General features: G+C 36.3%; 2 long non-coding RNA genes across 3 annotated transcripts in view; one reads left to right on the top strand and one right to left on the bottom strand.

Moving 5' to 3' along the window:
* The window catches only part of LOC147826218 (uncharacterized), an 81,484-nt gene extending 79,491 nt beyond the window's left edge, over positions 1 to 1,993 (bottom strand). Inside the window, exon 1 of one of the 2 annotated variants that reach the window (XR_015439333.1) lies at positions 1,534 to 1,993. This is a non-coding gene — a long non-coding RNA (uncharacterized LOC147826218). The remainder of the gene's footprint in view (positions 1 to 1,533) is intronic. The other variant, XR_015439334.1, reaches the window with a different exon arrangement.
* The window catches only part of LOC101700534 (uncharacterized), an 84,176-nt gene that overhangs the window by 960 nt on the left and 57,252 nt on the right, over positions 1 to 25,964 (top strand). The window lies entirely within an intron of this gene.

The following is a 25,964-nucleotide window of genomic DNA, read 5'->3' as shown; positions in this document are numbered from 1 at the left end:
AAGGCAGACAGCAGCACCACTGAGCTATATTCCTGGCTCAAATATTTAATTTTTAATGGTTAGCTTTTCCATAAAGAATGTTTCAGGAATGTGTATTCCTAGATAATTAAGATAAAATTTTCTGTGGAAAATATGTTTTTTCAAATGTCAAATTGTTTAAGATGCAATATGACCCAATAATCTTATAGTTAAAAGCTATTTTAATTAACGCTATATTTTCAAAATATTTTACAACATTTTAATTAAATACACTAAAATATTGCCCTTTAATAGAGTCCTCTATTGATATCTGGATAGTTGCTAGAATGAAGGACTTTTCTTTCCCCTTTGACATTGATAGCAATTAATCTGTGCAACATCCGAAGCCTCTTCTACTTGGCCTTTTGCTTGGATTTACAGCACTGGTTTTTGGCAATTGCATTTTGGAAGATAAGCTTAGATGTTTATTTTGCAGAACCTATTTTGTTATCACAAAGGAGAAAGACTTATGTTTTCCCCAGTATGTGAAATAGGGAAGGCAGCCTCCTGGTTCAAAGGCGCAGCTTACATTTTGGATTTCCTTTCATGGGCATGTGTGGGCTTTCTCTTCCAAACCCAAACCAGGACAGTTAAGTGCATGCCCAAGGTGGACATAGCTCAGAATTTGTCCAGTTCCCAGCTCAGCATGAGGAAATGTGACCTCTGGGGGGCGAGTTTACTCATCATCACCTTGCCCTGTGGAGCCCAGTTTGTGTCCTTTCGGGATCTCCACCCCTCCGTGGCTCCTCAACAGGTTTCCCGACTTCTGCCACCTTCAAAGTGTTCATTACACCAAAGCCAATTAATAGGTTGTATTTAATATAAAATCATTTGAATAACACTTTCCATAGGAAAAGTTTCCAGAGGAGCTGGAATGAGATAATAAATATAATATTGATAATCGATGTCTACTTCCTTCTTAATAAAATTAATTAAAATTTAAGTAAAACCTAATGTTAAGTAGTTTTTACTTCTATTAAAGGGAACAATAGAAACTTAATGGTTGCTCTGTCCTTCCTCCTGCTCCTCAGATGTTATTCTTGTGGTGTAACGCATCTTTGTTAGACCTACTTTAGCATTATAAGATTTCAATAACCTCCCCAATTACCATTGTGCTGATAGCACAAGGATTGGGTTTGGCTTCTTTCTCTGAAGGGAAAAGATATACATCAATCATACTATGAGGAGGGAATATAAAAAACTGTCTTTTAGATTAAGAAATACCTTTAAAAGTTTATTTTTGACATAATATTTTATGATTATAAAATGTGATCTATGAATTACACAGTTTTAGCAGAGGAAGTGGCAGGAAGAAAGGAATGTAGTCAAGTCAGCTATAATAAAGCAGAAAAAAAATCCTCAATTGCAGCTTTTCCTGCTGCAGTCTTCAGAGCAGAAAAGACAAACCATGTGCACAGTGGCACCCAGCCAATCTCTAACTAGAATCAATTGCTTTGCCAACAAGAAACATAAAAGATGTTCATTGTTTGCAAACCCAGTTTCCTGCAAAGGTACCTTTTCTCCAGGCTAGCAGAATGGGAGAGGCAGACAATTCCTTCCACGGCTCCTGACTGCTGCTTCTCTTCTCCGAAGCTCTGAAACCTTTCTGGAAGAAGGGAAATCTGCATATAATCCCAGAGGATAGGGAGACTTTTCACTTCCCAGTGTGATCTCTTCATTACAGCTGTGTGGTCACAGCATGAAGTTGTTCTGAAAGACAGTGGCCAGTATTATAATTATCTACATAAAACAATTCACTAGGTAGTTTTTTTTTTAAAAGTTTAAAAAAAATTGTATATAGTCTTTTATCTCTCGTGATGTAGCCAGATAGATTGAAGGAATATGCAGGGGGCTGGCATCTGACAGTAGCTGTAAGGAGCTGGCTCTGGACTGGGAAGAACGGGGGGGGGGGGGGGGGGGGAGAGAGAGCGAGTTCTTCGGCACCCTCACCACCTTCTCTCTGGCTTTCTGTCCCTCATTAACCCCCAGAGGGTAAAGTGAAACTGAAATTGAAAACAGAATAGCTCCTCCTCTTTTCTCACCATTTTAAGGTTTTTTTAACCTTTCCCACAGTCTCAGATCTTGTCTTTTTTCTTGGCACTGTTCAGCTTATTTTTCTTCCTCCTCTTCAGGCCTTCCCGAGTTTGTCACTGCTTCTGCCCACCAGGTCCCAGGGGCCCCAATGACTCAAGTCCTAAGGGCACTGCTTCTGCAGTGCTGTTAACTCCATCTGTAAAGTCCCAAGACATCAGTTGGAGGCCTCTCCAACATTTCCAGCATTGTTTCTATGATAAAAGTAGATTTTCAGTGCCAAAGGGCCTACTCAGGCCAACATTTTGGATACATGGCATTGTTATTGAAACATACATGGTATTATTAAAGAAAGCATATAAAAGGACTAGATTTTGGTATGAAAACTATGAAGATGTATGTATGTCATTTGAAAAATAATGTTTAGATTCCAAAGAAGCATTTTGAACCAATGATCACTTTATTGTGATTAAAATTAAATGTATTTAGTAAACTACAATTCCCGTAAATGATTTTTGTTTAGATGTCAGATATAGGCTTAAAATTCTGAAACAGTTATGGTGTAGAACTCCAATGATTCTTTCCTAGTTTATTTTTTTTGCATACTTTGTAATAAGCCACCATCATTCTCTATAGAAATTTGGAATGGATTTAAGTTAGTTTCTAGAATGGTTTTTGAAACAAAAAAAGGTGTTTTCTGTTATGCAGGGGAAGAACTTGTAAGAAAGCAAATATCTCAGTGGTAAATAAAAGAACATTCATTTTGCACTAAAATTAAATCTATTTAATGTAGAACCTCATCAATTATTAGAATGTTCCTTGAGAAAGACATTTCAGTATTTAAAAAATTACTAATCTCCAGTTGATTCAAAATTTAACTAGCCCCAAATTTAAAATAACTTAGATGCATTTGAACACATTCTACAATGACAATTGATGTTTAAGATGAAACTTAATACTTTAATTTTCTGATTATATTAGATGTAATGGTGGATTGAATGTACTTAATTAAACTTGAATATCTTGAGGTTGTGAGATGTTAACAGATTTCTATGAATTTTTTGCCAGTGAATACAAAGACTAAACAAAGTGTGCCTAGGTGCTAATTTTGTTTATTTATTTGCTAATGTGTTCACCTAATGCCCTTGAATTTATTTTTCCCCTCGCTGTTTCACAGTCAGCCCAAACTCAACATGGTTAAAACCAAGATGCCCTTTTCTTTCTTCCTAACTTGTACTGTGCATGTTGGTGACTACACTTTCTTCCACCTACGTGTCTACTCCACACAAAAGGTCGCTCTTTAGATTGTCCCTTAATCTCATGTCAAACAGCCTCTCTCCTCCTCATACCCCTTGCCTCTGTCTTCCTCGGAGTCCTAGTCCTTCATCATTTATGTTGCTCTAAAGCATATCTGTTGTCTTTGCCTCGAGCCTCAGCCGCTCCAGTATCCTAAACACAGCTGCCCAAAGAATCTGATCACATCGCACCTGACTCAGCATTCTTCACCACTTACTCCTCTTTACCTCCAGGCTCAAATCCAAACCACTTAGCATGGCTTATGAAACTGTTCCACAGTTGAGCCTTGGGTCCTATCTCACATTCCAGCAGCTTATAATCTATAGTTGCTTTGTTTGTCAGGATAACCACGAACTGGAGGTGGCTGCTTAAATGCATTTTTAAATGTACTAAAATAGAATAAAGTATGAAATTCCATTCTTCATTCACACTTGCTACATTTCAAGAGCTTGATCACAGGAAGCTAATGGCTACCCCATTGGAGAGAGGAGAATATGGACATACCTCAGTGTAGAAAGTGCTACTGGACAATACTGCTGTATTCCTCAGTGCCATAGCAGTGCTCAGCCTGATCAGGAAGTGCCTGTCCATTCCCATTCTTTTCCCTTCCATGTTTCAAGTGCAATGCTTATCCTCTCTCTACAGTGTGCTACTTGTTTTTTGCTTAGCTAAATCCTACTCACCTTTTCCCAATTACACCTATCCCAGCCTGAGTTTGACATTTCTCCTAAGGATTTCCAGAATCCCTCTGATGGATCTCTCTTCCTGCTCCCTGCCTGTGGTTCTCTGTTTTCTCAACTGTCTCCTCTCTGGACTGTGAGCTCCTTGCTGTTGGAACTATGCCTTTTCATGTGCAGTGCTATTCCTGATTCATGGAAAGCACTGGAATCCATATCTAAGGATAAATCAAACAGTAAATATCAATTGAAATGCTTCCTTCCTCATTGTGACTAATGATTGACGTTTAACGTTTATGGTTAGGGACAACTGAATTATAGATTCCAATGTTCCCTTCTTTCAACTTTTTTGTATTTTAACTCATAAATTTATGTTAAAGTGTTTACTAAACTTACTATACATGTTTAAAACTTATTATAAAACTAAACAACTACACTGTTGAGAAGAAAATGACTTGTAAAATATGTCAGTTATAAAACATATGAGGCAGTTATTTCAATAATACCAACTATTTAGATTTTAACATACTGTGTTATAAATGTTCTTTACTTAAAGGAGGAGAGTTAAGGAAATTTATACTACCAGTTGGGTTTGTAATATTTCGTTCTCAATATGTAGTCTGCCTTCTTGCTTTTGTTTTTATCCATTACTGGACTGGAAAGTAGAAAAAGAACAAAAATAATAATTGATTTGATACCTTTATTGGCAATCAGGTTATTTTTAAATTACTGAATTAGTGACAACATGGTGCCTTGCATCCACTCTTGAATATTTTATCTTTTAGCTTTCTGAAAAAATTAACTTTTGGATAATTTAAAATGTCCCTTGACAAAATCTGCTTTTAATTTTCACATACTCATGAAAGTTTTATGTAATATTTAGAGTGTTAGAGCTAAAGAAATATGTGTTAGGTTCTTCATGAGGCTATTCTACACCTAGTCTACCACCTTCCCCTCTACACATAGTTTTCTGTTTCTGCCATAGGCCAACACTTTAACAATTGGAGAATAGCACACTTTCAATTCTTAAGATGTCCAAAACTGTTTATTGGTTTAATAACTAAATATTTGTAATAAACCTGTTGTTTATTACTTATCTGTGTGTAGTTATGAAAGTCATGATGCAGGAAATGTGTATAAGTACACATCAGAAAAAAGAAGAAATAAATTCAAAATTGAATGTTTTATTTGCAAAAATAGCTTGAGGCAAGTCAAGTTAGGTTAGAATTTATTATTTTGACTAATAGGAGCTAGTCCAATTTTGAAATGATTATAGCTTATCTTTACCATACATTTTTTCTCCAATAAGTATTCTGTAGGTAATGTTCAGGTATAAAGTGTGAGGATATGTTTTCCACCCACGTATAAGGGCTCTACTCATAAAATAGCCTATGACTAATTCTACTTGACAACTCATGAAACAGGTAGACTGCCTTTGTAGTTTCCTTCTTATTTCAAGAAAGCCAAGCAAAACAAGAGCCTAATTGATTTTGGATTACTGTATCATGAAAGCTTGGCTAAATCGTACTAAAGTAGCAAATGAATTCTGAAATCTTGGTGACTTAGACAAATAAGTGTTTTTCTTGCTTAGGTTCCATAGCCAGTGGAGTTGTAGGCATAGATGGAGGTGGGATGATGCTTTCCTCATGGAAACTTAGTGACCCAGCAGACAAAGGCTTTACTGTATGGAAGATAAAGTGCATAAAGATTTCACATCTTCTGCACTATCTTTGGTTTGAAAGGGATCCATACCACTTCTGTTCACTGCCCATGAGCCAGAGCTGTTCACATGGGCCTGCTGTATTTAAAGAGGGCTGGGAAATGAATATTGGATGAAATCTTCAGTTCTGTCATAACCAACTAAAGGAAGAGGCAAATCCAAGATATCTCAATTCCCACTAGTGCCAATTAAAATAACTTGGAGATAAATATTAATCTGACACAACTCTATTTTCAAATTAAATGAAAGGTGAATTGATTTTTTAGTCAGCCAATTTTCCCATTTTTAAAGACTGGTTTACTGTGACTAGCTTTGATTCTCCATAGCATTTCAAGGCATCCGGCGGGTTTAGTGGAGAGTGTTATTCCTGGTATATAAGAAATTCAATCATCAGAGAATGTAGATAAACCTAGTATCAAAATAGAAAATGAAATCACAGTGTGAATTAGCTCTTCTGGCCAGATCAATTGCCCAGTGTAGACTGGGGCTCAGTTGTATTATAGAGCCAACATTTCCACAGAGGGATGGACATAATATTTCATACACAGATCAATGCTGGCTCATATACTAGGTCTTTACATCACTATCTCTCATAATTGTGTGAGAGGATAATTTATGTGAGAGGATATTTTAGGAAGAGTGGGGGTTCCATATCACAGACACACCAACAATAGTCCAATGGTTGCTTATTTGATTGTGATTTTTGTGTTTTCTAAAGAGAGCAGGTCAAGTCTATGTGGGTTTGAATTTTTTCCTTAGAATTACATCTCTGTCACATTACCCATCCATTCTTGTATGTTGTCTGCCTTTTCATTAGGGCTTTTAACATATTACACATTGTGAAATCCTAATTCCAAAAGGCTCTAAAAACTGAGACTTTTTGAGCATTGAAATGATGCTGCCGCAAGTAGAAAATTCCACACCTGAACTCATGTGATAGGTTGTAGTAACAATCCTGGCTTACCAAAAATGTTCCATGAAATTATTTTCAGGTTGTATGCATAAGGCATATATGAAACATAAATGAATTTTATATTTAGACTTGGATTTCATCTCTAAAATATATCACCATGATTATGTAAATATTTTAAAATTAAAAGAAATCCCTAAACCTGAAATGCTTCTTGTCCCAAGCAATTCAGATAAGGGTGCTCAGCCTGTAGTCATGTGGTATTTCAAATTCTTTGCCTGGTAATCCCAAAATCTATATTATACCTGTACTTGGTTCTAATGATTGCTTTATCTTTCTGGACTGTTGTGTGTTTTTTTGTTGTTGTTTTTAGCATGTCCTATAAATTGTTTTGTTGTTGTTGTAAACCAGACACACTACATGAGATAGTAGGAATTGAGGCAATTAGGCTGTTAAGTGTGAAGTTTCTGGAACCGTGGCTCAGAGTCGGACCTTATTTGATGCTTTTTATAGCTATAGATGATAGAGATTCCAAATCCCTCTAGTGTCCATATTTTTTAACATGATTTTAGCTTTCTTAAGAATTTGTCCTCAGAGTTTGTGTGTTATGGTCTTAATGTTTGTGTTCTCATACAATTTATATGTTGAAACTTTGCCCTCTAACATGATGGTATTAGAGGATGAAATCCTAAAAGGCTCTGGCTTCAAAATTGGGATTATTACCCTCAGAGAAGTGGTCCAGGGGAGCTATTCCTCTTATTCCACCATATCAGGTCACAGAGAAAAGGCTTTGTATATGAACCAAGAGATAAGCTCTCCCCGGAGAGTGGCTTTGCTGATAAATCTTGGTTTCCCCACCCTCTAGAATTCAGAGAAATAAATATTTGATGTTTAAACTGTCCAATCTATCTTCTTATAGCACCATGAATTAACTAAGACACAGAATTTCCCTGATCTTTCCACTGTAATCTGCTACTATTCTAATGGAGTCTGGTCAGTGTGGTGATAAATTGCCAAATCAAAAATCATAATTGTTTCTGTGCTGAAACTACAGTTACTTCAATTTTTAAAAACTGTGATTTAACAGACATGGTAGTGTACAAATGATATTTGAAGTAAAGTGTTTAACATATTTAAAAGATGTAGGCTGAGGCCTCCAAAACTAAGAATGTGCAGGACTCACAGAGACTTTGAACGCCCCTCATGCGGACGGACATGGCATGGATGCAAACTCTAGCTCAGTCACGTATTGGTGGGGGACTTGAGAAATTACCTTAAATATATTAAACATGAATTTAACATTCTATTGTGTAAGAATAGTAGTTTAGGTCTAAGGACCCCTTATCCAAAATTCATAGATACATTGGATGTCAGATTTTTCAAATTTGGGAATATTTGCATACACATAAGGACATATTTTGAGGATTGGAGCTAATTCTACACATGAAATCCATTTATGAGTCCCATACACCTTGTACCTGAAGGTAATTTTACATCATAGTTTTAGAGAGCCTGTGTTTCCACTTCAGCCCATCATAGGAGAACAGGTATGGATTTTTCCATTCATAATGATGTCATGTCAGAGTGCAAAACTTTTAGATTTTTGTATAGAACATTTTGTGTCTTCAGATTAGGGATGTTCAACTGATATCTAACTTAAAATATTATGATAAGTAACAATTAATTCTATGGAACTTGCCTAACACAATCCCTGGAACATATTAATTGTTTAATAACAGTTATTTTTATTTTCCTCCATGTACAGTAGGCACTGCTGTTGGCATACTTCTGAACATATATTTATAGGTAAAAATTCTTGGAATGTTTTACACATAATAGCTTTAATACACAATTTATTTGATCTACTAATGTTTATTTCATTCTCTGCATATCTAATTGTTATCCTTGCAAAAGTCAGGTTCTGAGGAAATTGTCAGGAAACTAATGGTCCAAAGATCCCTTAGCTTACCAAGGTGGTATGCTATTTTAATACTCAGAAGGGGGCCTGCTTTCTCAAGAGACACTTCGTGTCTTCCTCCAAACTCCTTTTCCTTTTTTCCTTCCTTCCTTCCTGCATTCCTGCCTTCCTTCCCTTCCTCTCACCCTTCCTTTCTTCCACGTTTTTGCTAAATCTTTTTGAAGAAAAATAGCATATTTTATTCTCAAAATGTCATTAATTTTGTTAACTGACATGCATAATCCTATGATTTCTTTTTTAAATGATGATGCCTTGAAAAGTCCTTGGAGAGTCCATTTTCATTTTATATTTGGTAGTTAAAATTTTATAAAAAGTCTTATCCCTCTAGAGATGTGAAAATCTGAGTGAGAAACAGATGAGTGAAATTTTCAAACAGCTTGCATTTTTTTCCTTTCCTCAAAGTTCATCATTTTTGTTTTGAGCATTTCTTCCTTGTCTCTGTGTCCCATATGCATTCTTTCATATTCTTTCTTAAAGGTCTTACGTGTTTCCTTGTGAAGTGTTTTCATTAACTGGTCATTTGGTTAGGCAGTCATATTAATTTTATTGGTTTTAGGATGGTATGTAACCAATAAAAACATTATTACAGATAATTAACTCCCTTCCAACTCACCCACTTTGTCTCTGCCCTTTAAGGGCATGATTAACTTTAGCACTTTGAATTTTGTGTAATCCATACAGCTTCGTGTGGTCCACACACCTTTGCATGAGCCACACACCTTTCCAGTGTTCATAACCGTGGGTCTCTCTGAACCAGCTCAAGAGCAGGAATAAGTAATACTTGGAATCTTCCACCTCACCCTGAAACACTGCATCCATCCATTTATGGAGGCAATATATAAACATTGCTTGTACTGAACACACTGGTCACTAAAGAATTCTCAATAGTTATATTGTAAAAAGTGTACAGGTTTTCAGTTGAGTGAAGAATTCAAACTTTTAACCCACATTGGTGGACATTTAGGTTTTTAGGTACATTCTTGTAGGTGCGTTGAGAGAAACTTTAGGTTCTAGTTATGAGTTTTATTCTGTAGAGGAGATGATTCAAGTATAGAAGACTTTAGTGAGTTCCCAATGTGTCACTAATTTGACACAGAAGCAAAGAACTTTAAGCCTTTGAGGATCTTAATCGGTACTAGGAGCTCCAACTCACAACTTTTTAAAAGAATCCCCAGGTGCTTTCTAGGAATGACTGGATAGCTGTTATCTTAGAATCAGTGTAGGGTCTTTGGAGACAGCTGTCCATCAGTAGCTTAGGTTAATACTCTTCTGCCTGCCTAAGGTTTTTCTTTGTAAAATTATCAGATTAAGAGCAATATCAGGGTCAGGAACTATGTAGCGCTGCTGTGCTTCTCAGCCTCATGTGTATTTTTTAACATACTCAGAGTAATTTCACAGTATTTCTTTATTGATAAACATAGTTTTTAACCAACTTGCATTTTGTGAATTATTTAGCTGAATAAATAACTGTTATTCCATTTTGAAGCTATATGGGATCACAAAATAAAGTCTAAAGACATTTAAAGCATGGATACTTGCTTTTTCTCAACATTTGACAATTGATAAGGTCCTTTTCACATGTTTTGTCTTTTGTGATTCTACCAGCAACTGTAGAAGCAGATATCACTGTCTCCATTTTGCACATCTGAAGCTCAATGAAGTTACGTAACTTCTGACTAAAGTTACTCAAGTAGGAATTAGCAAGCTGATTGTTTTAATCTTGTACACCAGTGGTAAAGATCTAAGTATTCCTTTCTATATCCATTTAATTGTTTATAAATTATACATACATAGTGCTGCATTAATATGTTTGATATATTATAAAACTTACAAAATGGGAATCTTAATGGATGATATAAATACAAAATAACCAATGGTTTTTAAAGTTACATATTTTTATAAATGAAATAAAAAGTTTTGCTCACAAAAATATTATTAATGATATTTTTAGTGTAAAAGATATGACTCTATATGCTTTGCATTTTTGAAAATTTTTATTTCATATTTGTAATTCAAATCTATATTCAATTTATTTTTATATTTGAGTTTATGGACAGATAAAATTGGAAATACCACTCAACATTGATACATTAATATAAATAGAAGTACCTGTTGAGAATACAGATTGAATTGTGAAAATCATTTCCAAGTCCATTCATTAATTGAGCAATGCTTTTTATTAAAATTTGTTAAAAATTCCCCTCATATCTGACTGCAGCTGGTTATTCTTGAAAAATATATTAAGGTACTATGAATTTATGTATTAACAAATCAGCTCAGACTTGCAGCTTTCAATTTGATACTGAAAGAGCTTGGATGTCATCAATTTCATCCTTTCATCAAGATAAAGTTGATCAAACTAAACACCAATGGCTTTTCTGGTACGAATGAGAGAACTGAAGTACCATGGCAACCTTAAGGTCTGCTTCTTTGGAGTAGAAAGCCCTGGAGCTATAAAGCTACTGGAAACACTGAGATGGTAATTTTGATGAGTTTCTGAGGGACTTAATGTAAACTGTCTTTGGAGTAAGGAAATCAAAACAGCTGCAGAAGGAGCCATAGTTTTGTATTTAGGAGTTCCCACAAGTCTTCATGAAGACATGAAAGACCACCCATGATTGTCGGGGACAGCCATTGTGAAATACACCCAGGGCACTCTCAGGAAGAAAGACTTGCTTGCCAGGGGCAGCAGTGCTTTACAAGAGCCCTGTCCCATGGAGAAGAAGGACATATCTCTTATTTCATAAACTTGAGCCTTTTCTACTAAAAATATCAGCAATTACCTATGAACACCAATTTTAAGATTATTACTTAAAACACTTTCCATTTCCTTCAGAACCAATAGTTAGTAGAAGACAAACCAAGCCATTCCTAAGTTGAAACATCTCATTTTGTATATTCATTGAAAAATACTGTTAACTATTATTTTCTATGTACAGAGGTACTGTTCCTTTCAAATACATAAAACACATTAGCTAATAAGCCCTCACTGAATTTACACACCTGTGACGAGTGAATCTTGCCTTACATGATATTTTTTAGCTAAATGTGAGATATTTCTTCTCTTATTTCATCTCCATTTTCAAGAACCAAGAGAGTGCCAAGAAATTGCTTCCTGGGATGTAAGAGAAAGAATAATTCTTCATGATTCCCAGTAGAGTTCATTGTAGTGATTGTTTCCCCAACTACTTTCAGCACCTGTTGGAGGGAATTGGCAATTGTATACCATAGCTGACTCTGAAAATGGTGGTCTGTAAAGTTATATGGCTATGCCTTGGGCCTGACTGGGTTCAGATGGGAAGCCACAGACAAGAATGGCCCACTCACTGTCTTTAGGGAGGGGAATGAGCTCAGTGATGGCTAGTTGAGGAGATCCTGGCTCTGCCCTTCCATTTGGAATAGGATAGAAATGCATGACTGCAGTCCTGTTTTAAAAAGGAGAATGGCTCTATGGAGGGTCCTCTATTCTGCTGATCTTGTAAGATGATTCAGAACTGAATCAGGGTATAGGAGATAGAGAGGTCTGAATTGCTTGTAAGACAGAGAAGAATTTGGAGCATTGAAGGAGGGGAAAAGTGGTGCAATATGAATTATGTGAAGGAGAGGTGTGAGAGAAAAGCAAAATGGAAGCTATAATGGACTGGATGTGGTGTGAAGTTGGGGTGTTACAGTGTGGAGAGACTGAAATGACTTATAAGAGCTTTGTGCCTAACATTTAATTTGAAGTTGTTTGAGTGGTGAATATAAACAAGCCTCACTATCCAGCTCTCCAAATATTTAATGAATTATTTAAGACCTATGAGGAGTTTTAATGTTTCATTTTGCTTTCGCTGAGTTGAGAAGAGTCTGGGTAGATGTAATGTAGAAAGGAATAGCTGTCTTGGGAGTGTGTAAAAATATTTATTAATATGAAATAATTCAGATTGAAATAGGGAACTGAAACCCACAGGTAAACTCCACTGTGAAGGGTTAGTAGAAACCTTGGAGAGAACTTTCAATTTCCACCATATGTGGAATGGGAATTCAAGCAATCTTTTGAAGATGTTAAGAGGCAGGGAAACAGCAGATAACACTGGGCTAGATATTTATATTAAATCAGTGTTTTTCTTGCAATACATTTTTAAAAATTTAGGAGTAAAACAGAAAAATTGTAAACATTTCTGTACATATCATCTTTTTCTAGAAAAATTGTGGTATAACTATTGTCATTATCACAAAATGAAAACTCTACACACACCAAACAATATTTCCCTTGACAACTACCATTCAAATTTCTACTGATATGATTTTTGACTGCTCTAAGTATCTCAAATAAGTGGAATCATATAGTGACTGTCTTTGTGGCTTGCTTATTTCACTTAGCTTAATGCTGTAGCATATGTCAGAATTTCCTTTCTTTATAAAGTTGAAAAATATTCCATTGTAGGTACGTGCTTATTTTGTTTATCCGGAGTTCATCAGTCAGTGGACACTTGGGTCATTTCTACTTTTTGGCTATTGTGAACAATGCTGCCATGAACAGAGGTATAAAAATATCTTTTAGACTCTAGACTCTATTTTTCATTCTTTTTGGTATGTATTAAGAAATTGAATGACTGGATCAGTGGTAATTATATTTTGAATTTTCTGAGGCACCTCCATACTGATTTCCATTTCTGTCACACTATTTTACATTACTAACAATCTATGTTTCCAATTTCTCCACATCCTTGCCAAAACTTGTTATTTTTTATTTTGTTGTTTTTCTTGGGTGGCATTTTGGTATAGTTCTGATTGACATTTCTTTAACGATTAATGATGTTGAGTATATTTTCATGTGTTTTTGGCCATTCAAATACTTTCTTTGGGAAAATGCCTAATGAAGTTCTTTATTTTTTAGTCAGATTGTTTGTTTTTTGCTTTTGTTGTTGCATGCCAATTCTTCATATATTTTGTGTACTAAAAAATTATCTGATAAATGATTTGCAAGCACTTCCTTCCTGTCACGTCTGGTGGGTAAGGCTCATCTCCATGGCAGCCGTTCTGGCTGGAGCGCAGTGCCAGCCTGAGCCTCTGTGGCAGACATGTAGGAAACCTCAAAGAAGAACAAAGACAAGATATCATGTCCCAAGTCCTTGGTGCTGGCTCTGGGAAGCTCGGAGAAGTGTGGCTTCACTCTTTCCACCCCCAAACTCCTCAAAGCAACAACTCCCCATCTCCCATTTAAAGCCTTTGTTCTCTCGCTGGCTGCTGACTCCCCTTTCTGTCTCAGCCTGCTCACACCCAAGTGAATAAACAGCTTTGGTGCTCACACGACACCTGCCTGTGTGGTCTCTTTCCTTGCTGTGTCTCTAACATACTTCCATTCTGTAAATTGCCCTTTTACTCTACAGATTGTGCCTTTCAGTGAATAGAAATTTTTAATTTTGATGAAGTTTAATTTGCTTGTTTTTTGTTTTGTTGCCTATGATTCTGGTGGCATATGCAAAATATTTTTATCAAATCCAAAACCAGAGAGCTTTCCCCTGATATGATATATTTTTCTAAGAATTACATCATTTCATTCTTTCACACATCTCTTTTGAAACCAGCTTTTCTCCATTTAAATTATCATGAATCTCTCCATCTCATTAAAAAGTTCTTCTCTCACTATTATTATTTATAACAATAGCTTAGCCATTCTTTCTTGTATCACAGCTTTGTTTTTTATTTTCAAAGTGATACATAAAAAGCATAAAAAGCTTATGTTTATGGCACATCATTGAAGATTTTGATACATATGTACATTGCATAATTTCCAAATCATAGCAAATATATTCATTTCCTTAAATGTTTATCATTTCTTTATGGTGAAAACATTCAAGCTTTCTTTTAGGCTTTAAAAAATATATAGTAAATTAGCATTATCTATATTCATCTTATCATGTAATGGAAGACCAGGACTTCTTTCTCCTCTCTAACTCTACCCACCTAGCCTCTGGTAATCACCATTCTTTTCTAAACTTCTATAAGATCAACTTTTTCACATGAGATTTCACATGTGAGTGAGATCACTCAGTACTTGTCTTTCTGTGCCTGACTTATTTGATTTAACGTAATAATCTCCAGTTCCATCCATGTTGCTGCAAATGGCAGGATTTCATCTCTTTTTTTCCCCATTAATTTTATTGGTACATTTTAGGAATAAAATACAGTTATATACATCTTTGGGATCTTGTGCCATTACATGAGTATTTTGGTTCTTATTTTTACCCCTTACCCTACCCTCCCTTCACCCCCTCCACCCTTCCCTATTTGCAAAGATTTTGGTTCCATTTTTTTTCCATTTTCTCATATTTTTTCTTTTCCCTTCTTTCATTTCCCCTACCCCTCCCACTTCCCCTGCTCCTTTAGACCTTTACTTCTTATTACACAATATCAAGTATACATTTTTAAAATTACAATATCAAGATCTAGGAGACATTACCACAGATTTCACAGAATTTAAAAGGATATAGAAAGCATATTACAAAAATCTGTTTTGAAATAAATTTCTCAACTTCTAAGAAGTACCTTGGAAGACAATTTAATGAAACTGACTCTGGAGGAAATATAAAATTTGAATAGCACCTATTAAAGAAAAGTATATTCCCAACTTGAAAACCTACCTATATGACAACAACAGGCTTGTATACATTTTAACTGATATATTATATCAAACATTTAAAGCAGAAAAAAAAGGAACACTTCTCCTCCCATTTTAGGGAATCTACATTGTGCTAAACCTAAAACTGGATAAAGATAGTAGAAGAAAAAAGTATGTACATAGATAAAAGTTTATTTAACAAAACCAACTATTAGAAGTCAGATCTGGCAGGATGTAGAAAGTGGTTTTATTATAGGGATGGCAGTGTTGGTTCAGCATTGAAAGATCCACCCCCAAAAGTCTTAATTTTAACAGAGGAAAGGAAAAAGCCATATGATCCTGTCACTAGTTGGAGAAAAAGTATTGGACTAAATTCTACAGCTGTTCATGGTAAAAGCTATCAAGAGACTAGAAGTAGAACAGAAACTTCTCAACAGATTAAAGACATGTACTCCATACTTCCCACAAAAACACCTTATATGAATGGAGAAGATACAATGCTTTCTCCTTAAGGTGGGGAACAAGGGCACATATGCTTACTCTTCACCTGCCCATTAATCTTTGAAACATAGGGCCAAACCAAAACAGTCTGGCAATAAAATGACACAATTAGGATAGGATTGGCAAAGTTGAAGCAAAATCTTTATATGTAGATGAAATGATCATCTACAGAGAAAATACTAAGAAATCTCTAGGAGCCCCTAGAACTTGTATTTGAATTTAGCAGGATTAGAAAACACAAGGTATATATAAAAATTCAGGTCTATGTATACTTGCTATAAATGAAGTATTGGGTATTGAAATTTAAAAGTTAAGTAGGAGTACAAAGGACCTAGAAAAGTAAAAAAAACCAAACTATTGGAAGCCGTTTAGTACCTAATTTTAAGACTTCCTCTAAAGCTACAGTAATCAAGGCAGTGTTGGTGTAAGGAAAGACATATAGATCATTGGAATAAAACAGAGAATCTAGAAATAGAACCACACATATATGGTCCACTGAGTTTTGAAAGATTGTTTAACATTAACATTTTATAGAATATAAACTCAATTCAAGAGCCAAGGAAAAGAGTGTTTTCAGCAAATGGCACTGGAACACTTGGTATCCTTGTATAAAAAATTAACCTCAACCTTTTATTTCCATACATGAAAATAACTTGAAAGGATATATGAACCTAAATATGAAAGCCCAAAAGTATAAAACTTTAAGAAGAAATTATAAGGGAAAATGATTATGAATTTAGGGTAGGCAAGAACTTACTGGGATACAAAAAACATGATCTATAAAAGAAAAAAATTGATAAATGAGATTCCATCAAAATTTAGAACTTTAAATGACATTGTTAAAATGAAAAGTAGTTCTTAAACAGACCATATTTACAATGCATATAACCTATGACCAGAATATATAAAGAACTCTTACAGCTCATTAATAGATAACTCAATTAAAAAGTAGACACAAGAAGATGATAAATAGCCAGTACAGCACAAAGAATGGTGTGAAACACTAGAATCAGAAAAATACTAATCATGAACAATAACAAGATTGAATTATAAACTCATTAGGGAGATGAAGTTAAAAGTTTTAAAAGCTTTGTTGTGACTTTTTCTTTTTGTTGGATTCTTCCCCTTTGTGTTTAATTTGTCACACCCAATGGATTCATTCTCCTGGGCTTCCTGGGCTTGTCATCCTCATTGTCTTTTCCTAGGATATTGTCTATAATTTTTTTGAGTGCTGGTTTTGTATTCATGAAGTTCCTAAGGTGCTTTTTATCATGAAAGTATCTTATTTCTCCATCAATTTCGAAAGATAGTTTTGCAGGGTACATCAATCTAGGTTAGAGGCTATTTTCCTTTAGGGCTTGAAATACATCGCTCCTAGCTCTTCTTGCCTTGAGGGTTTGCATTGAGAAGTCTGTTGTGATTCTGATGGGCTTTTCTTTTTATATGATTTGTTTCTTTTCTCTCACTACTTGTAGAATTTTGTTCTTCTGTTGGGTTTCTGGAATCCTAACTATTATATGCCTATGTGTAGAGATTTTTGATCAAGGCTAGCGGGAGTCCTATATGCCTCACTTATCTGTGTGTCAAGTTCTTTTCCCCTGCTTGGGAAGTTTTCTGCCATCACTTGTGTGAACAGCTTTTTTATGTCATCTCTACTCTCTCCTGTTTCTTCATTGACTCCAATCAATCTTACGTTATTCTTCTTTTCATTGGCTAGCAGCTGCTGGATTGATTTCTCATGGTCCCTTAAAATTTTAGAGCAATTTTTCTTTTCCTGATCACTAATTGCAATCTTATCTTCTATATCTGAGATTCTGTCCTCACATTGGTTCATTCTGATGTGTAGACTTTCGATGGAGTTTTTAATGTCCTGGAAATCTGTTTGCATCTGTTTTATGGATTCCATTATTTTCCTTTGTTGGGATTCCAACATGTTCCTCAGATCCTCTATTTTTTTATCTGCGTCCTCTCTAGAATTATTAATCATGACTTGCCATATGGGCACAATCTTTGCTGTTATCTGAGAAATTATTTCTGATTTCATTTTTTCCAGATCCTCTTTTATTGCCAGTTCAGGGAGTCCAGGTGGTTGAGTATCAGATTATACCATCTCGTTTCCCTTTGGAGCTGCTGTAGGTGATCTAGAAGTCTGTTTATGAGGCTTGTTTATGTGTCTTCTCATTTCCCCCGAGGGGTAGGGGCTTGCTTCTGGCACCCACGCAGCTCACCTTCTCTGCCCTAGGAGTGTGGAATGGTGGCAGGGGAGCCTCTTTCTGGCCACTGGGATTGGCTCACCTTCTCTGCCCTGGGAGCTAGGAATGGCGGCAGAGGAGCCTCTTCCTGGTTGCTGGGATTGGCTTACCTTCTTTGCCCTAGGAGTGAGGAATGGCGGTGAGGAAAGCCTCTTCCTGGTCTCCGGGATTGGCTCAACTTCTCTGCCCTAGGAGTCAGGAATAGTGGCCAGAATTTCATCTTTTATGTGAGTGAATAATATTTTCATCATATTCTCTTTATCCATTTATTCAATGATAGACACACAGGATGTTTCCATTCCTTGGACACTGTAAATACTATTGCAGTAAACATGAGAGTGAAGAGGTCTCTTCCACCTACTGATTTCATAGTTTGCAATTTCATAATTCATAAAAATGAACATCAAAAATTTATCTTAAAGTAGATTAAGTTAAGGTCACCATGAAAGCCAAATACTCCCCATTAAGGAATTTACAAAAATTTTGCCTAGTTTTAGGGGAAGATAAACTGGTGCCTTTGAAGGAAATACAATTAAATGACACCTTATTGTAGATTGATAAAAATGTGCTATTTTCAAGTGATTTCCTGTTCCATATTGAATATTGCTGATCACCTGAGCAGGCTCTCTTCCATCCCTCATAGTTTTTCTACACAGCAGTCCAATTTTGTTCAGGTTTACCTCTCTCATCTGGCTCTTGCAACTCATGAAAAAGTCAGCCTTTCCCAAATCCAGGAATAGGTCCCCATGAATCAAAGATAGATCCTTCCAGGAATCCAGGTCTAAATCAATCATAACATAGTTTACTAATCAATATTATTGGTCCAAGAATGGGTATAAGGTCTGGGGTCTAAGGGTCACCCTCGCCTGTCCTGCTTTCTCTCTCTGACTAGGAAGAGGAAGAGGTGACAGAGAAGAGAACTTCAAGGAAAAGGTAATTTTCTTGTAGGTATTTCAGGAAGCAGTACAAAGCCACCCCAGGAAAGAAGTGGGAGAAGCTGGGGATTTAGCTCAGTGGCACTACCTTGCAAGCACAAGGCCCTGAATTTGATCCCTGGTACTGCGGTCCTGTTTTATGGGGTAGGGGTCCCATATCTACCTCCTTGAGGGTCAACATTTGATTGGTTACTAAACTTATTGCCAGAAGCCAGAGTAAATGAGCTGACAGGGGAAGATGGAAGGGAAACTTTTTTTGAGAAGTAACTTACTTAAAGAGGGGCTTATGGGGAACGGTGTAGCTACATGGAAGAGGGTGTCAAAACCACAGGCTGCCAGCTCAGTGTAGCTACAGAGGCAGGTGGCAAAACCATAGACTGTCAGTTCTACTGCCTGTTGCTTGCTGAGATGCTGAGATTTCTTAAAAGGTCCTGGTCCCTAATCTAATCCCACCTAAGAATTCCACTGCCCCTACAGCAGGATTTCTATTTTTTTTCTCTGAAAATGAATAAAAAGGCAGGGAGCTTTGACTGTTGATTGTAGCTACTTTATAGTAATGAGAGAAATAAGTCCATAGATTACACCAAATGTCTTGAAAACAGAAAGGTGAGTAATAAAGATCATGTGTTCTGGGTGATATCATAACTCTGCTGAAGGCATTAAGTCTGTAAGAAATGTAGTAGGAAATTATTTGGCTTTTCAAGCCAGTTTCTTTGGATTTCTCAAAGGAGCTCAAATCATCCTAAAGACATGCAGGCATATCTTACCAAATTCTCATAATATAGCTATTTGACATATACAAGATATACATGATTATTGCCATTTGAAAGAAGAGGATGTAAGCTCAAAAATGAGGAATGACTTCTTTGGGTTACTAATCAGAATACATTTTAGAAACTGTTCTAGAACTCAGCTATGCATTTTACTTTGAATCTAGTTTTGTTTCTGTTTGCCTGGGATCACTAGAAATGACTTGTAGGTAGTTATTGCAGCTTAGGCTACAGATAATTGCAGTTTTGCTTCCCAAATCTACAACTATTTTAATATTCCAATTTTTCCTTCATATTGTCTTCTACCAACTGCCTTCATATTTACATTTCAATTGTTTTTGATGTGTGTGTGTGTGTGTGTGTGTGTGTGTGTGTGTGTGTGTGTGTGTGTGTAGAGAGAGAGAGAGGGAGGGAGGGAGAGAGAGAGATTGAGATTGAGATTCTTTTAGTTTGTTTATTACCTATCCAAGATAGGCTTCTTCACTTACTGCAAATGAGGAGTAATACAAAGACTTGATTTGAAGTAAAGACTTTGGTCATCCTTCATGAGGACAAGTTTGTGTAATGCCTTGACCACTATGGGTTGCTTATACCTGTGAAACTTTCTCTTCAATAGAGATATTTTTCCTGTATGTGTTAACAAAAATTGGCATAGATTTTTAATCTATACAAATTTGGAAGAAGAAGGGAAGAATAATGTTGAAAGTAGACTTGTTGGCAATACTGGCTTAGATCTTAGAGCCACAGAAACAAAAAGAGATTTGTAAGTGTTTCCTTAAGAATTAAGATGAGACATTCTTTTTCAGCTCTAATAAAATCTTTGTGAGGTCCTTAATTCTAAGGAAACTGCTCCTGTGTATGATTTGAATCATTTTTCTAAGGTCAATCATAGATTATCTGTTGCTCATAAACAAATAAATGTACTGTGTGGGCAGCTACAGTGATTCACCTGGGCCTATACTGAGCCTGATCTAATAGAGTATCAGACAAAAATCACATTGGAATTGAGTATTCAGTTCCTCTTCAGCATAGAAATTTAAGTAGATATTTAATGTTATTCCAGGTTTTTCTTTATAAGAGTTATCTTCTTGGTTTTCAGATTATTTAAAATCTTAAGGTAGAAGAAAGAAAACTAGAAGTAAAATATTTTAATAAAGGCTACAGGGTGTGACAGATTAAAAGGAAGCAGACATCTTAAGCACTCTTCTCATTAAGAGTCAGAGTCCTTGGCTCTTCCTTTTCACAGATCTGTGACTGCTTAACCAATAGAATGTGGCAGAAATGATGCTCTATCAGTTTCCAACCTTACCCCTGAAGATACTGGTAGCTTTCATGGCAGGCAGAATTCTAAGGTGTCCTCTACAATTCTCACCCCTTAGAGCACAGGCTCTGTTCCACATCCTCCTCTTGGGTGGGACTTGTGATTGTGATGGGTGTCGCTCCAAAGATTACATTATCTTTTACAGAAAAAGTAAAGGTATTTGCAGGTGTAACTGAAGTTCATAATAAGTTAACCAAGGATATGAACCTGGTTATCCTAGATCCAGTCAAGTGATCCTTTTAAAAAAGTTCTTAATCTTTTCCCAACAAATGGTGTTGGGGCAACTGGATATTTAAAAAATGTAATTGCATCGCTCCATCACACAATACCCAGAAATTAATTCAAAATAGATTTTGACATGAAAATGTACAAGTTAAAGCTATGAAGCTTTTAGAAAACATAAAGCTAAATCTTTGTGAACTTAGATTAGACAATATCTTAGCTACAACATCAAATATACAAGTGGGAAAAAGGCAAAGTAGGTAAATTATATTTCATCAGAATTAGAAACTATTGTCATTCTAAAAACAAGAGAGTAAAGAGTCAACTCACAAAAAGGGGGAAATATTTGCAAATCATATATCTAGAAAAGGACTTATGGTCATAATATATAAAGAATTTTATAATTGAATAGTTTAAAACAAGCAAAGGATTTAAATAGATATTTTCTCAAAGAAGATATATAAATGGCCAAAAACCACATGAAAAAATGCTCAGTATCAAAAGTCATTAAGGAAATGAAAATCAAAATCACAGTAAGATACTGTATATCCACTTGGATGGTTATAATAAAAATAATTTTTAAAAAGACATAATGATAATTGAAAAGAATGAGGAGAAATACGAATCTTCATACATTGCTGGTGGGAATAGTACAGCTTTTTGGAAAATAGTTTAGCAGGTCTTCAAATTATTTGATGTAGAGCTACAATACAATCAGCAGTTGTAGTTCTTTCCTGGTAAAAATCCCAGTGAAATACAAACATGTCTACAACAAAACATCTACATGATTGTTCATAACAGTGTTATTCATAACAGCCCTGCCTTTGTCAGTTTCTTGTCACTGGGACACATGATAAATTCAACTTAATGGGAAAAAGGATCATTTTAGCTCACACTTTTAGTCAACAATTGGTTGGTTCCAAGGCAGGAAGGCATGGTGGAAGGCCCTGGGTGGAGGAGAGCTGCTTATGGGATAGTGATTGTGAAGCAGAGAAAGATCAAGGGAGGAGCTCGGGAGGGAGATATACCTTTCTAGGACTGGACTCTTCTGACTAGACTCCTAATAGCAAGTTACCTATACTGCCTCCATGATCCAATCACTTTCAAAAGGTGAGACTTGGGGAGACATACAGATATAAACCATAAAATTCCACAACTGGTTCCCAAAAGACTCCTCTGTATCTCTTTGTGCAAAATTCATTTAGCCCATCTGTGACAGTTCCCAAAGTCTTAACAGTTCCAGCATTACTGAAAAGTCCAAATCCAAAGACTCCTCTGAGACTTAAGGCAAGCTCTTATCTGTGAACTCCTGTAAAAATTGAAAAGAAAGTTAAACACTGTCCACATACAATGACATATGGTAAACATTCCCATTCCAAAAGAGAGGAATGGGGGTGGGGGAATCCAATGGGAACAAAGTAAGACCAAAACCCAGCAAAGCAAACATTAAATTCTTTAGCTTTATATCCAACACCCAGGGCAAACTGTGGTGAGATGTGAATTCCAAATGGCATGGGCAGACATGTCCCTAAGGCATTCCTAGTGGTTATAGTTTTTGTGGCTTCTCTCTTGAGCAGCCTTTGGTCTTTTCTTGTACCTTTTCTCAGATATTTCACATTCTTGGCTTTTCCAACATCCTGGAGTCTCCAGTACATTTTATGCCTCACACTCACAGCTTTAAACACTGCCCTCTCAGAGGCACACTGCCTGGCCTCCAAGGCCTTCTTCTGAAATCTGGGAGGAAGTTCCCCCAACTCCACAACTCTTGCATTCTGCATCCACCACATGGATGATGGCAAGGTCTCCTACCAGATGGAGAAGTAGCCAGGTCCCCTTGAATAGCGGCTATACCAGCCTCTGAATCTTTGGATGGCTGGGCATTGTATACTGAATTCCAAGTAATCAATGCCCTAAGCAACCATTCTCCTTCTTGAGCAGATTTCCCTGTGTCTTTCTTCTCAAAGAAAAGTTTTTCACTTTTGCTACTTTGTGAAAGGTGGGGTCTTGCTGATTCCTATAATATCCTCAAGCCACCTTTTCTATTGTCCTATTGTAAAATGCTTGGCTTCTTTTTAATGCTAATCTTTTCAGCAAGAAGCTCTCCTCTTCTCCATTGTTTTGGGTGATCTATTTCTGGCAAAACTGAAAACTTTGAAAATGTACTTTTTGCTCCAGATTTTCATATAAATCTGGATAAATGCCCCCAACAATATTTATGCCACAGCCTCAAATGTCAGGCTGCCTTTAAATTTCTTCTTGCAGATTAATTAGTCTCTAGCCCTTAATTTCAGCCTCCTGAAAAGTTTCAAGAGATAAACAAAAGGTAGACAAATTTTCTGCAAAAACATAACAAATAGAGCCTGGAGTTCAACTGCCAATAGAATTCTGTTTCCAACTGAAACCTCCTGAGCCTGGTCTTTACCACCAGCATTTCTATGAGGATGCTGGTCTTCTGAGCTCCAACAAGAATTTCCCACCAGGGGCCAGGATTTAGTTCAGTGGTTTCGCCACCTGCCTTGAAAGCGCAAGGACCCGAGTTTGATCCCCAGTAACAAGAAAGAAAAAAAAAGAATTTCCCACCAAGCTCGGCATAAAGCATTCTAGGGCTGCTTCTCCTTCCAGCATTTCCAAATCCTTCTAAGATTCTGTTCAAGCTGGTTCCAGCAGCTTCTGAACCACGTGGTCAGTTAGCATCATAGCAACTACCTTGTTCCTCGGGTACGGGTACCAAAATCTGTCTTAGTCACTTTGCTCATCTCTGCAATTTAAAGGAGAACAGGTGTACTTTGACACATGTTTTTAGTTCATGTTTTGGTTCACATTTTTAGTTTAGCCTTGGCTGGCTCCAAGGCAGGGAGGTATGCTGGAGGGCCCTGGGTGAGGGAGAGCTGCACATGGCATGGTGATGCAAATGAAGAAAGAGGCCAAGGGAGGGGCTGGGGAGGGAGATAAACACTTCTAGATTATGCCCACAGTGATCTGTCTCTTTTGACAGGACCCTACCTCTTAAGTCACCTTTATTGCCCTTATAATCCAATTACATTTCAAAAGCTCCTCCTTTGAGCTCATGAGACTTTGAGTATATATATCTAAATATAACCAGTAAAAAAGTAAAAACAATCTGAGTGCCCATCAACTGATGAATAGATAAATAAAATATAATATATCCATGGAAGGAATATTATTCAGTAATATAAAGAAATGAAGCATTAATACTTGATACAAAATAGATGACACTTAACTTATGCTAAGTTAAACCAGATCACATGTTAAAGATTCTATTAATATGATAATGGGTAGAACCAGAAAATCTAGAGACAAAAATTGTTGTCTAAGGCTGGAAATGGGCTGTATTACAAAGCAGTGGCTAATGGGCACAAGGTTCCTTTCATTGGATGATAAAAATGTTTTAAAATTAAATAACTGTGATTGCTGAATGAATATATATATGACTGAATATATTAAAAACCATTGAATTGCAGACTCAAAATGAGTGAACTATATGGTATATGAATTATGAGATATGATAAAACTATATTATTTAAAGATACAAAAGTATTACAGTAAAGACACATTGCCTTTAATCCTCCTCAAAGTGTTCCCCCTAACTTTGAACATGCTCATCTTTCTTGCCACTTTCTGAACCAGTTCTGGATGCCCTCTTTCATGTCTTTTTGTGCCTGCCTTTATGTCTTGAATAATTTCAAAACCTTTATGGTGATTCCTATCATATGAAAATATTACAGTGTGTCCTTATACAAATTATTCACTGAATCTGACATGTGCAACTTTTGGCTCTTCTCCAAAGTCAAAATGATGAACGATCCATGTTTTGAGCTGATTCAGAACATTGAGACAGCCACAACAGTACAACTAAAGACATTCACAAAAGAGGACTTCCAGAACTATTTCAGTTGTGCTCACTGTGTTTGAAGTGAGGGGGAACATATTGAAAGTAGCAAGAACAATGTGATAAGTGCATTCAAAGTGAGAGGGAACATCTTGAGGGGGGTTAATATGCAATGTGTCTTTTACTGCAATATTTTTCTAAATTTAAACATTAACTGAATGTTGTGATCACACCTTGCACATCTCAACAAGCCTAACTTTGTTGTTGTTTTTTAAAGTTCATATTTTCACTGATCTCAGAGACACTTTGTTTTGTTGGTCTCAAATAAGCCAGTTGTCACAAATTCTAGAGCTTCCAGGAACTGAATTCTGCCCATCCATAAGCTTGGAAAAGGACCTTGAGCACCAGATGAGAGTGGGTGAGGCATCAATCATAGGCTTGTTAGCTCCTAATCAGAAAACTCAGTAAGCCCCGCCAAGACTTTCTGGCCAACAGAAATTGTGAGATACCATAACAAATGGTTGTTTCTTTATGCCACTTCATTTGTGGTAATCAATTACATAGTGATAGAAAACTAAACTCATACTTTTCATCTCCTGGAACATTTGAATTTAGAGTCCACCTGTCAGTATGTGAGAAACCCATGTCTTACAGAAATGCCCTACCTAAGTTTCTAGCCTCCAGCCAGCATCATTTACCAGCCATTGATGACAGCCATTTTCGTTGTCCCATCCACCTGAGGACTCCCATGCAAGCACCATTCAGCTGTGCTCAATCAACCCAATCAACAGATATGTGATGGACAATAAAAATAATTTAAATTTTAAGATGGCTTGTCATACAGCCATAGATAATAGGAATTTTTAAATGTCTATCTTG

Source organism: Heterocephalus glaber, unplaced genomic scaffold (assembly GCF_053883595.1).
Source record: "Heterocephalus glaber isolate CG9 unplaced genomic scaffold, H.glaber_assembly_v1.0 deba00001472, whole genome shotgun sequence".
NCBI classification, from domain to species: Eukaryota; Metazoa; Chordata; class Mammalia; order Rodentia; family Bathyergidae; genus Heterocephalus; species Heterocephalus glaber.
The sequence above is the reverse complement of the archived record's forward strand: the minus strand, read 5'-3'. Positions and strand labels throughout refer to the sequence as shown.